We start from the raw sequence: 12344 nt of genomic DNA, 5'->3' as shown, positions 1-12344 counted from the left end.
CACTGCAACAGCCGGCCGCCAGGCTGTCTTTTTTTTGCACAGCTACTTGCCTCCAGGAGGCCACAAGAGGGAGACAAGGGACTGCAAAATGGAAAATAGGCATCCACCAACTTTACAGACAACTTCTCTTTGCTCCTACAACCTCCATCCTTGCACAGTTTGTTATTCTTCCAGGTAACATAGTAACAAATCCAAATTGCTGCTCTCTTTGTAGGCAAGCAAGGGTTTGTTGCAACTGCAATTCTTACTTCTTCTTGAAATGTAGGGACGACAGTACATTCCATCACATCCATCTAGTGTACACAGGTAGGTCCATTGTGGCGGGTAGGCGGCTGGCTGCTTTAATGGCTGTTTGCTGTTCCCCTACTCCACTCCACTCCACTATTTGACTGTGGTGCTGCATCAATCAGTGGCTGGCTCAGGTGCAGCTCTTTAACTTACCTAAAAGGGAGGGCGGAGAGAAGACAAGGAAGGTGAATGAGCTGTTCCAATGTGAAATGCCGGAAACACAGAAACACAGAAGACACACACACACACACACACACACACACACACACACACACACACACACACACACACACACACACACAACAAGAGGTGGCAATGTATTAATTAATTGCATTTAATAAATGAGCTCATTATCACACATGACTGTACAAATGCATTGTCCAACAGGTGTTGAAATAATGGGATTAAAAGGGGAGATCCCATCAGAAAGACAAAAACAATAGCAAACACAAATAGCACTTTTGGAATCTGATTTTAGTCAACACATAAGGGAAGGGTGCACCGGTCCTGGAAATACTGCAATACCAGGTCAATGCGTGGAGTGGACAGAGCAAGCTCTATTTCCATCTCCCTGTTCGAAAAATCCATTTAATATATGGTCCCCAGATAGGGGACGTATCAGATATTAAACTGATAAGAACAGATACTACACTTGATCTTAGCCAAAAGGCCGAGAAGCGATAACCCGAATGGGCCGGCCGTTGACCGAGCCTGCCTAATACTGCTGTTCACCCCTTGCAGCGATTGATTCAGCCTACTCCTAGGCAATTCCATGGGGCCCTGCAGGCTCACACACATTTACAGCTACTAAGCGGGAGGGAGGTGAATAAAGGCCGGAGAGGAAGCCAGACAGGATTTGCTTCTTTTGCTTGCACCACAATGCAGTGCTGAAAGAGGAGGAGGAATCTACATAAAAACGCCTTCCTGGCAACGCCCAAATGCCCTCCTGCCATGCAGATAAACACTGGCAGCGGCAGCAAGTGCATGCCCACAGCCACCCCTTGTTCCTTCACACCTTGTATCAGCTTTAATCCAATCCAGTCCGGTGCTGCCTGCTGAGCAGCACTGACCAACACTGCCTGGGCCCAGGCTTTTATCTCTGAGGCAGGCCCCATTATGATGTCAGAAAGCTGGCTCTGGAATCCTGAGGGCTCCACTATGACACGTGCAAAGTTCCGTCTGAACTTTATATAAGACGGTGCGGCTCAGTCAGTCACTCAGTGTTGCCTGAGAGGGCAACACTGCAACAGCCGGCCGCCAGGCTGTCTTTTTTTTGCACAGCTACTTGCCTCCAGGAGGCCACAAGAGGGAGACAAGGGACTGCAAAATGGAAAATAGGCATCCACCAACTTTACAGACAACTTCTCTTTGCTCCTACAACCTCCATCCTTGCACAGTTTGTTATTCTTCCAGGTAACATAGTAACAAATCCAAATTGCTGCTCTCTTTGTAGGCAAGCAAGGGTTTGTTGCAACTGCAATTCTTACTTCTTCTTGAAATGTAGGGACGACAGTACATTCCATCACATCCATCTAGTGTACACAGGTAGGTCCATTGTGGCGGGTAGGCGGCTGGCTGCTTTAATGGCTGTTTGCTGTTCCCCTACTCCACTCCACTCCACTATTTGACTGTGGTGCTGCATCAATCAGTGGCTGGCTCAGGTGCAGCTCTTTAACTTACCTAAAAGGGAGGGCGGAGAGAAGACAAGGAAGGTGAATGAGCTGTTCCAATGTGAAATGCCGGAAACACAGAAACACAGAAGACACACACACACACACACACACACACACACACACACACACACAACAAGAGGTGGCAATGTATTAATTAATTGCATTTAATAAATGAGCTCATTATCACACATGACTGTACAAATGCATTGTCCAACAGGTGTTGAAATAATGGGATTAAAAGGGGAGATCCCATCAGAAAGACAAAAACAATAGCAAACACAAATAGCACTTTTGGAATCTGATTTTAGTCAACACATAAGGGAAGGGTGCACCGGTCCTGGAAATACTGCAATACCAGGTCAATGCGTGGAGTGGACAGAGCAAGCTCTATTTCCATCTCCCTGTTCGAAAAATCCATTTAATATATGGTCCCCAGATAGGGGACGTATCAGATATTAAACTGATAAGAACAGATACTACACTTGATCTTAGCCAAAAGGCCGAGAAGCGATAACCCGAATGGGCCGGCCGTTGACCGAGCCTGCCTAATACTGCTGTTCACCCCTTGCAGCGATTGATTCAGCCTACTCCTAGGCAATTCCATGGGGCCCTGCAGGCTCACACACATTTACAGCTACTAAGCGGGAGGGAGGTGAATAAAGGCCGGAGAGGAAGCCAGACAGGATTTGCTTCTTTTGCTTGCACCACAATGCAGTGCTGAAAGAGGAGGAGGAATCTACATAAAAACGCCTTCCTGGCAACGCCCAAATGCCCTCCTGCCATGCAGATAAACACTGGCAGCGGCAGCAAGTGCATGCCCACAGCCACCCCTTGTTCCTTCACACCTTGTATCAGCTTTAATCCAATCCAGTCCGGTGCTGCCTGCTGAGCAGCACTGACCAACACTGCCTGGGCCCAGGCTTTTATCTCTGAGGCAGGCCCCATTATGATGTCAGAAAGCTGGCTCTGGAATCCTGAGGGCTCCACTATGACACGTGCAAAGTTCCGTCTGAACTTTATATAAGACGGTGCGGCTCAGTCAGTCACTCAGTGTTGCCTGAGAGGGCAACACTGCAACAGCCGGCCGCCAGGCTGTCTTTTTTTTGCACAGCTACTTGCCTCCAGGAGGCCACAAGAGGGAGACAAGGGACTGCAAAATGGAAAATAGGCATCCACCAACTTTACAGACAACTTCTCTTTGCTCCTACAACCTCCATCCTTGCACAGTTTGTTATTCTTCCAGGTAACATAGTAACAAATCCAAATTGCTGCTCTCTTTGTAGGCAAGCAAGGGTTTGTTGCAACTGCAATTCTTACTTCTTCTTGAAATGTAGGGACGACAGTACATTCCATCACATCCATCTAGTGTACACAGGTAGGTCCATTGTGGCGGGTAGGCGGCTGGCTGCTTTAATGGCTGTTTGCTGTTCCCCTACTCCACTCCACTCCACTATTTGACTGTGGTGCTGCATCAATCAGTGGCTGGCTCAGGTGCAGCTCTTTAACTTACCTAAAAGGGAGGGCGGAGAGAAGACAAGGAAGGTGAATGAGCTGTTCCAATGTGAAATGCCGGAAACACAGAAACACAGAAGACACACACACACACACACACACACACACACACACACACACACACACACACACACACACACACACAACAAGAGGTGGCAATGTATTAATTAATTGCATTTAATAAATGAGCTCATTATCACACATGACTGTACAAATGCATTGTCCAACAGGTGTTGAAATAATGGGATTAAAAGGGGAGATCCCATCAGAAAGACAAAAACAATAGCAAACACAAATAGCACTTTTGGAATCTGATTTTAGTCAACACATAAGGGAAGGGTGCACCGGTCCTGGAAATACTGCAATACCAGGTCAATGCGTGGAGTGGACAGAGCAAGCTCTATTTCCATCTCCCTGTTCGAAAAATCCATTTAATATATGGTCCCCAGATAGGGGACGTATCAGATATTAAACTGATAAGAACAGATACTACACTTGATCTTAGCCAAAAGGCCGAGAAGCGATAACCCGAATGGGCCGGCCGTTGACCGAGCCTGCCTAATACTGCTGTTCACCCCTTGCAGCGATTGATTCAGCCTACTCCTAGGCAATTCCATGGGGCCCTGCAGGCTCACACACATTTACAGCTACTAAGCGGGAGGGAGGTGAATAAAGGCCGGAGAGGAAGCCAGACAGGATTTGCTTCTTTTGCTTGCACCACAATGCAGTGCTGAAAGAGGAGGAGGAATCTACATAAAAACGCCTTCCTGGCAACGCCCAAATGCCCTCCTGCCATGCAGATAAACACTGGCAGCGGCAGCAAGTGCATGCCCACAGCCACCCCTTGTTCCTTCACACCTTGTATCAGCTTTAATCCAATCCAGTCCGGTGCTGCCTGCTGAGCAGCACTGACCAACACTGCCTGGGCCCAGGCTTTTATCTCTGAGGCAGGCCCCATTATGATGTCAGAAAGCTGGCTCTGGAATCCTGAGGGCTCCACTATGACACGTGCAAAGTTCCGTCTGAACTTTATATAAGACGGTGCGGCTCAGTCAGTCACTCAGTGTTGCCTGAGAGGGCAACACTGCAACAGCCGGCCGCCAGGCTGTCTTTTTTTTGCACAGCTACTTGCCTCCAGGAGGCCACAAGAGGGAGACAAGGGACTGCAAAATGGAAAATAGGCATCCACCAACTTTACAGACAACTTCTCTTTGCTCCTACAACCTCCATCCTTGCACAGTTTGTTATTCTTCCAGGTAACATAGTAACAAATCCAAATTGCTGCTCTCTTTGTAGGCAAGCAAGGGTTTGTTGCAACTGCAATTCTTACTTCTTCTTGAAATGTAGGGACGACAGTACATTCCATCACATCCATCTAGTGTACACAGGTAGGTCCATTGTGGCGGGTAGGCGGCTGGCTGCTTTAATGGCTGTTTGCTGTTCCCCTACTCCACTCCACTCCACTATTTGACTGTGGTGCTGCATCAATCAGTGGCTGGCTCAGGTGCAGCTCTTTAACTTACCTAAAAGGGAGGGCGGAGAGAAGACAAGGAAGGTGAATGAGCTGTTCCAATGTGAAATGCCGGAAACACAGAAACACAGAAGACACACACACACACACACACACACACACACACACACACACACAACAAGAGGTGGCAATGTATTAATTAATTGCATTTAATAAATGAGCTCATTATCACACATGACTGTACAAATGCATTGTCCAACAGGTGTTGAAATAATGGGATTAAAAGGGGAGATCCCATCAGAAAGACAAAAACAATAGCAAACACAAATAGCACTTTTGGAATCTGATTTTAGTCAACACATAAGGGAAGGGTGCACCGGTCCTGGAAATACTGCAATACCAGGTCAATGCGTGGAGTGGACAGAGCAAGCTCTATTTCCATCTCCCTGTTCGAAAAATCCATTTAATATATGGTCCCCAGATAGGGGACGTATCAGATATTAAACTGATAAGAACAGATACTACACTTGATCTTAGCCAAAAGGCCGAGAAGCGATAACCCGAATGGGCCGGCCGTTGACCGAGCCTGCCTAATACTGCTGTTCACCCCTTGCAGCGATTGATTCAGCCTACTCCTAGGCAATTCCATGGGGCCCTGCAGGCTCACACACATTTACAGCTACTAAGCGGGAGGGAGGTGAATAAAGGCCGGAGAGGAAGCCAGACAGGATTTGCTTCTTTTGCTTGCACCACAATGCAGTGCTGAAAGAGGAGGAGGAATCTACATAAAAACGCCTTCCTGGCAACGCCCAAATGCCCTCCTGCCATGCAGATAAACACTGGCAGCGGCAGCAAGTGCATGCCCACAGCCACCCCTTGTTCCTTCACACCTTGTATCAGCTTTAATCCAATCCAGTCCGGTGCTGCCTGCTGAGCAGCACTGACCAACACTGCCTGGGCCCAGGCTTTTATCTCTGAGGCAGGCCCCATTATGATGTCAGAAAGCTGGCTCTGGAATCCTGAGGGCTCCACTATGACACGTGCAAAGTTCCGTCTGAACTTTATATAAGACGGTGCGGCTCAGTCAGTCACTCAGTGTTGCCTGAGAGGGCAACACTGCAACAGCCGGCCGCCAGGCTGTCTTTTTTTTGCACAGCTACTTGCCTCCAGGAGGCCACAAGAGGGAGACAAGGGACTGCAAAATGGAAAATAGGCATCCACCAACTTTACAGACAACTTCTCTTTGCTCCTACAACCTCCATCCTTGCACAGTTTGTTATTCTTCCAGGTAACATAGTAACAAATCCAAATTGCTGCTCTCTTTGTAGGCAAGCAAGGGTTTGTTGCAACTGCAATTCTTACTTCTTCTTGAAATGTAGGGACGACAGTACATTCCATCACATCCATCTAGTGTACACAGGTAGGTCCATTGTGGCGGGTAGGCGGCTGGCTGCTTTAATGGCTGTTTGCTGTTCCCCTACTCCACTCCACTCCACTATTTGACTGTGGTGCTGCATCAATCAGTGGCTGGCTCAGGTGCAGCTCTTTAACTTACCTAAAAGGGAGGGCGGAGAGAAGACAAGGAAGGTGAATGAGCTGTTCCAATGTGAAATGCCGGAAACACAGAAACACAGAAGACACACACACACACACACACACACACACACACACACACACACACACACACACACACACACACACACACAAGAGGTGGCAATGTATTAATTAATTGCATTTAATAAATGAGCTCATTATCACACATGACTGTACAAATGCATTGTCCAACAGGTGTTGAAATAATGGGATTAAAAGGGGAGATCCCATCAGAAAGACAAAAACAATAGCAAACACAAATAGCACTTTTGGAATCTGATTTTAGTCAACACATAAGGGAAGGGTGCACCGGTCCTGGAAATACTGCAATACCAGGTCAATGCGTGGAGTGGACAGAGCAAGCTCTATTTCCATCTCCCTGTTCGAAAAATCCATTTAATATATGGTCCCCAGATAGGGGACGTATCAGATATTAAACTGATAAGAACAGATACTACACTTGATCTTAGCCAAAAGGCCGAGAAGCGATAACCCGAATGGGCCGGCCGTTGACCGAGCCTGCCTAATACTGCTGTTCACCCCTTGCAGCGATTGATTCAGCCTACTCCTAGGCAATTCCATGGGGCCCTGCAGGCTCACACACATTTACAGCTACTAAGCGGGAGGGAGGTGAATAAAGGCCGGAGAGGAAGCCAGACAGGATTTGCTTCTTTTGCTTGCACCACAATGCAGTGCTGAAAGAGGAGGAGGAATCTACATAAAAACGCCTTCCTGGCAACGCCCAAATGCCCTCCTGCCATGCAGATAAACACTGGCAGCGGCAGCAAGTGCATGCCCACAGCCACCCCTTGTTCCTTCACACCTTGTATCAGCTTTAATCCAATCCAGTCCGGTGCTGCCTGCTGAGCAGCACTGACCAACACTGCCTGGGCCCAGGCTTTTATCTCTGAGGCAGGCCCCATTATGATGTCAGAAAGCTGGCTCTGGAATCCTGAGGGCTCCACTATGACACGTGCAAAGTTCCGTCTGAACTTTATATAAGACGGTGCGGCTCAGTCAGTCACTCAGTGTTGCCTGAGAGGGCAACACTGCAACAGCCGGCCGCCAGGCTGTCTTTTTTTTGCACAGCTACTTGCCTCCAGGAGGCCACAAGAGGGAGACAAGGGACTGCAAAATGGAAAATAGGCATCCACCAACTTTACAGACAACTTCTCTTTGCTCCTACAACCTCCATCCTTGCACAGTTTGTTATTCTTCCAGGTAACATAGTAACAAATCCAAATTGCTGCTCTCTTTGTAGGCAAGCAAGGGTTTGTTGCAACTGCAATTCTTACTTCTTCTTGAAATGTAGGGACGACAGTACATTCCATCACATCCATCTAGTGTACACAGGTAGGTCCATTGTGGCGGGTAGGCGGCTGGCTGCTTTAATGGCTGTTTGCTGTTCCCCTACTCCACTCCACTCCACTATTTGACTGTGGTGCTGCATCAATCAGTGGCTGGCTCAGGTGCAGCTCTTTAACTTACCTAAAAGGGAGGGCGGAGAGAAGACAAGGAAGGTGAATGAGCTGTTCCAATGTGAAATGCCGGAAACACAGAAACACAGAAGACACACACACACACACACACACACACACACACACACACACACACACACACACACACACACACACAACAAGAGGTGGCAATGTATTAATTAATTGCATTTAATAAATGAGCTCATTATCACACATGACTGTACAAATGCATTGTCCAACAGGTGTTGAAATAATGGGATTAAAAGGGGAGATCCCATCAGAAAGACAAAAACAATAGCAAACACAAATAGCACTTTTGGAATCTGATTTTAGTCAACACATAAGGGAAGGGTGCACCGGTCCTGGAAATACTGCAATACCAGGTCAATGCGTGGAGTGGACAGAGCAAGCTCTATTTCCATCTCCCTGTTCGAAAAATCCATTTAATATATGGTCCCCAGATAGGGGACGTATCAGATATTAAACTGATAAGAACAGATACTACACTTGATCTTAGCCAAAAGGCCGAGAAGCGATAACCCGAATGGGCCGGCCGTTGACCGAGCCTGCCTAATACTGCTGTTCACCCCTTGCAGCGATTGATTCAGCCTACTCCTAGGCAATTCCATGGGGCCCTGCAGGCTCACACACATTTACAGCTACTAAGCGGGAGGGAGGTGAATAAAGGCCGGAGAGGAAGCCAGACAGGATTTGCTTCTTTTGCTTGCACCACAATGCAGTGCTGAAAGAGGAGGAGGAATCTACATAAAAACGCCTTCCTGGCAACGCCCAAATGCCCTCCTGCCATGCAGATAAACACTGGCAGCGGCAGCAAGTGCATGCCCACAGCCACCCCTTGTTCCTTCACACCTTGTATCAGCTTTAATCCAATCCAGTCCGGTGCTGCCTGCTGAGCAGCACTGACCAACACTGCCTGGGCCCAGGCTTTTATCTCTGAGGCAGGCCCCATTATGATGTCAGAAAGCTGGCTCTGGAATCCTGAGGGCTCCACTATGACACGTGCAAAGTTCCGTCTGAACTTTATATAAGACGGTGCGGCTCAGTCAGTCACTCAGTGTTGCCTGAGAGGGCAACACTGCAACAGCCGGCCGCCAGGCTGTCTTTTTTTTGCACAGCTACTTGCCTCCAGGAGGCCACAAGAGGGAGACAAGGGACTGCAAAATGGAAAATAGGCATCCACCAACTTTACAGACAACTTCTCTTTGCTCCTACAACCTCCATCCTTGCACAGTTTGTTATTCTTCCAGGTAACATAGTAACAAATCCAAATTGCTGCTCTCTTTGTAGGCAAGCAAGGGTTTGTTGCAACTGCAATTCTTACTTCTTCTTGAAATGTAGGGACGACAGTACATTCCATCACATCCATCTAGTGTACACAGGTAGGTCCATTGTGGCGGGTAGGCGGCTGGCTGCTTTAATGGCTGTTTGCTGTTCCCCTACTCCACTCCACTCCACTATTTGACTGTGGTGCTGCATCAATCAGTGGCTGGCTCAGGTGCAGCTCTTTAACTTACCTAAAAGGGAGGGCGGAGAGAAGACAAGGAAGGTGAATGAGCTGTTCCAATGTGAAATGCCGGAAACACAGAAACACAGAAGACACACACACACACACACACACACACACACACACACACACACACACACACACACACACACACACACACAACAAGAGGTGGCAATGTATTAATTAATTGCATTTAATAAATGAGCTCATTATCACACATGACTGTACAAATGCATTGTCCAACAGGTGTTGAAATAATGGGATTAAAAGGGGAGATCCCATCAGAAAGACAAAAACAATAGCAAACACAAATAGCACTTTTGGAATCTGATTTTAGTCAACACATAAGGGAAGGGTGCACCGGTCCTGGAAATACTGCAATACCAGGTCAATGCGTGGAGTGGACAGAGCAAGCTCTATTTCCATCTCCCTGTTCGAAAAATCCATTTAATATATGGTCCCCAGATAGGGGACGTATCAGATATTAAACTGATAAGAACAGATACTACACTTGATCTTAGCCAAAAGGCCGAGAAGCGATAACCCGAATGGGCCGGCCGTTGACCGAGCCTGCCTAATACTGCTGTTCACCCCTTGCAGCGATTGATTCAGCCTACTCCTAGGCAATTCCATGGGGCCCTGCAGGCTCACACACATTTACAGCTACTAAGCGGGAGGGAGGTGAATAAAGGCCGGAGAGGAAGCCAGACAGGATTTGCTTCTTTTGCTTGCACCACAATGCAGTGCTGAAAGAGGAGGAGGAATCTACATAAAAACGCCTTCCTGGCAACGCCCAAATGCCCTCCTGCCATGCAGATAAACACTGGCAGCGGCAGCAAGTGCATGCCCACAGCCACCCCTTGTTCCTTCACACCTTGTATCAGCTTTAATCCAATCCAGTCCGGTGCTGCCTGCTGAGCAGCACTGACCAACACTGCCTGGGCCCAGGCTTTTATCTCTGAGGCAGGCCCCATTATGATGTCAGAAAGCTGGCTCTGGAATCCTGAGGGCTCCACTATGACACGTGCAAAGTTCCGTCTGAACTTTATATAAGACGGTGCGGCTCAGTCAGTCACTCAGTGTTGCCTGAGAGGGCAACACTGCAACAGCCGGCCGCCAGGCTGTCTTTTTTTTGCACAGCTACTTGCCTCCAGGAGGCCACAAGAGGGAGACAAGGGACTGCAAAATGGAAAATAGGCATCCACCAACTTTACAGACAACTTCTCTTTGCTCCTACAACCTCCATCCTTGCACAGTTTGTTATTCTTCCAGGTAACATAGTAACAAATCCAAATTGCTGCTCTCTTTGTAGGCAAGCAAGGGTTTGTTGCAACTGCAATTCTTACTTCTTCTTGAAATGTAGGGACGACAGTACATTCCATCACATCCATCTAGTGTACACAGGTAGGTCCATTGTGGCGGGTAGGCGGCTGGCTGCTTTAATGGCTGTTTGCTGTTCCCCTACTCCACTCCACTCCACTATTTGACTGTGGTGCTGCATCAATCAGTGGCTGGCTCAGGTGCAGCTCTTTAACTTACCTAAAAGGGAGGGCGGAGAGAAGACAAGGAAGGTGAATGAGCTGTTCCAATGTGAAATGCCGGAAACACAGAAACACAGAAGACACACACACACACACACACACACACACACACACACACACACACACACACACACACACACACACAAGAGGTGGCAATGTATTAATTAATTGCATTTAATAAATGAGCTCATTATCACACATGACTGTACAAATGCATTGTCCAACAGGTGTTGAAATAATGGGATTAAAAGGGGAGATCCCATCAGAAAGACAAAAACAATAGCAAACACAAATAGCACTTTTGGAATCTGATTTTAGTCAACACATAAGGGAAGGGTGCACCGGTCCTGGAAATACTGCAATACCAGGTCAATGCGTGGAGTGGACAGAGCAAGCTCTATTTCCATCTCCCTGTTCGAAAAATCCATTTAATATATGGTCCCCAGATAGGGGACGTATCAGATATTAAACTGATAAGAACAGATACTACACTTGATCTTAGCCAAAAGGCCGAGAAGCGATAACCCGAATGGGCCGGCCGTTGACCGAGCCTGCCTAATACTGCTGTTCACCCCTTGCAGCGATTGATTCAGCCTACTCCTAGGCAATTCCATGGGGCCCTGCAGGCTCACACACATTTACAGCTACTAAGCGGGAGGGAGGTGAATAAAGGCCGGAGAGGAAGCCAGACAGGATTTGCTTCTTTTGCTTGCACCACAATGCAGTGCTGAAAGAGGAGGAGGAATCTACATAAAAACGCCTTCCTGGCAACGCCCAAATGCCCTCCTGCCATGCAGATAAACACTGGCAGCGGCAGCAAGTGCATGCCCACAGCCACCCCTTGTTCCTTCACACCTTGTATCAGCTTTAATCCAATCCAGTCCGGTGCTGCCTGCTGAGCAGCACTGACCAACACTGCCTGGGCCCAGGCTTTTATCTCTGAGGCAGGCCCCATTATGATGTCAGAAAGCTGGCTCTGGAATCCTGAGGGCTCCACTATGACACGTGCAAAGTTCCGTCTGAACTTTATATAAGACGGTGCGGCTCAGTCAGTCACTCAGTGTTGCCTGAGAGGGCAACACTGCAACAGCCGGCCGCCAGGCTGTCTTTTTTTTGCACAGCTACTTGCCTCCAGGAGGCCACAAGAGGGAGACAAGGGACTGCAAAATGGAAAATAGGCATCCACCAACTTTACAGACAACTTCTCTTTGCTCCTACAACCTCCATCCTTGCACAGTTTGTTATTCTTCCAGGTAACATAGT

The 12344-nt window shown here is 47.9% G+C and overlaps 8 non-coding genes across 8 annotated transcripts; all 8 read right to left on the bottom strand.

Moving 5' to 3' along the window:
* Positions 1–779: 779 nt before the first annotated feature.
* LOC142699733 (U2 spliceosomal RNA) lies at positions 780–970 on the bottom strand. The gene has a single exon (XR_012866331.1). It is a non-coding gene; the product is annotated as a U2 spliceosomal RNA (small nuclear RNA).
* A 1312-nt stretch (positions 971–2282) lies between these two features.
* On the bottom strand, positions 2283–2473 carry LOC142699732 (U2 spliceosomal RNA). Its single transcript, XR_012866330.1, has one exon. It is a non-coding gene; the product is annotated as a U2 spliceosomal RNA (small nuclear RNA).
* A 1334-nt stretch (positions 2474–3807) lies between these two features.
* LOC142699731 (U2 spliceosomal RNA) lies at positions 3808–3998 on the bottom strand. The gene has a single exon (XR_012866329.1). It is a non-coding gene; the product is annotated as a U2 spliceosomal RNA (small nuclear RNA).
* A 1312-nt stretch (positions 3999–5310) lies between these two features.
* LOC142699757 (U2 spliceosomal RNA) lies at positions 5311–5501 on the bottom strand. Its single transcript, XR_012866353.1, has one exon. It is a non-coding gene; the product is annotated as a U2 spliceosomal RNA (small nuclear RNA).
* Positions 5502–6836: 1335 nt separating this feature from the next.
* LOC142699756 (U2 spliceosomal RNA) lies at positions 6837–7027 on the bottom strand. The gene has a single exon (XR_012866352.1). It is a non-coding gene; the product is annotated as a U2 spliceosomal RNA (small nuclear RNA).
* Positions 7028–8361: 1334 nt separating this feature from the next.
* On the bottom strand, positions 8362–8552 carry LOC142699754 (U2 spliceosomal RNA). Its single transcript, XR_012866350.1, has one exon. It is a non-coding gene; the product is annotated as a U2 spliceosomal RNA (small nuclear RNA).
* A 1338-nt stretch (positions 8553–9890) lies between these two features.
* Positions 9891–10081, bottom strand: LOC142699742 (U2 spliceosomal RNA). The gene has a single exon (XR_012866339.1). It is a non-coding gene; the product is annotated as a U2 spliceosomal RNA (small nuclear RNA).
* A 1331-nt stretch (positions 10082–11412) lies between these two features.
* Positions 11413–11603, bottom strand: LOC142699730 (U2 spliceosomal RNA). The gene has a single exon (XR_012866328.1). It is a non-coding gene; the product is annotated as a U2 spliceosomal RNA (small nuclear RNA).
* Between the last annotated feature and the right edge of the window lie 741 nt (positions 11604–12344).

The sequence above is a fragment of the Rhinoderma darwinii genome, unplaced genomic scaffold (assembly GCF_050947455.1).
Source record: "Rhinoderma darwinii isolate aRhiDar2 unplaced genomic scaffold, aRhiDar2.hap1 Scaffold_1619, whole genome shotgun sequence".
Lineage (NCBI taxonomy): Eukaryota > Metazoa > Chordata > Amphibia > Anura > Rhinodermatidae > Rhinoderma > Rhinoderma darwinii.
This window is presented reverse-complemented; position numbering and strand designations above follow the sequence as displayed.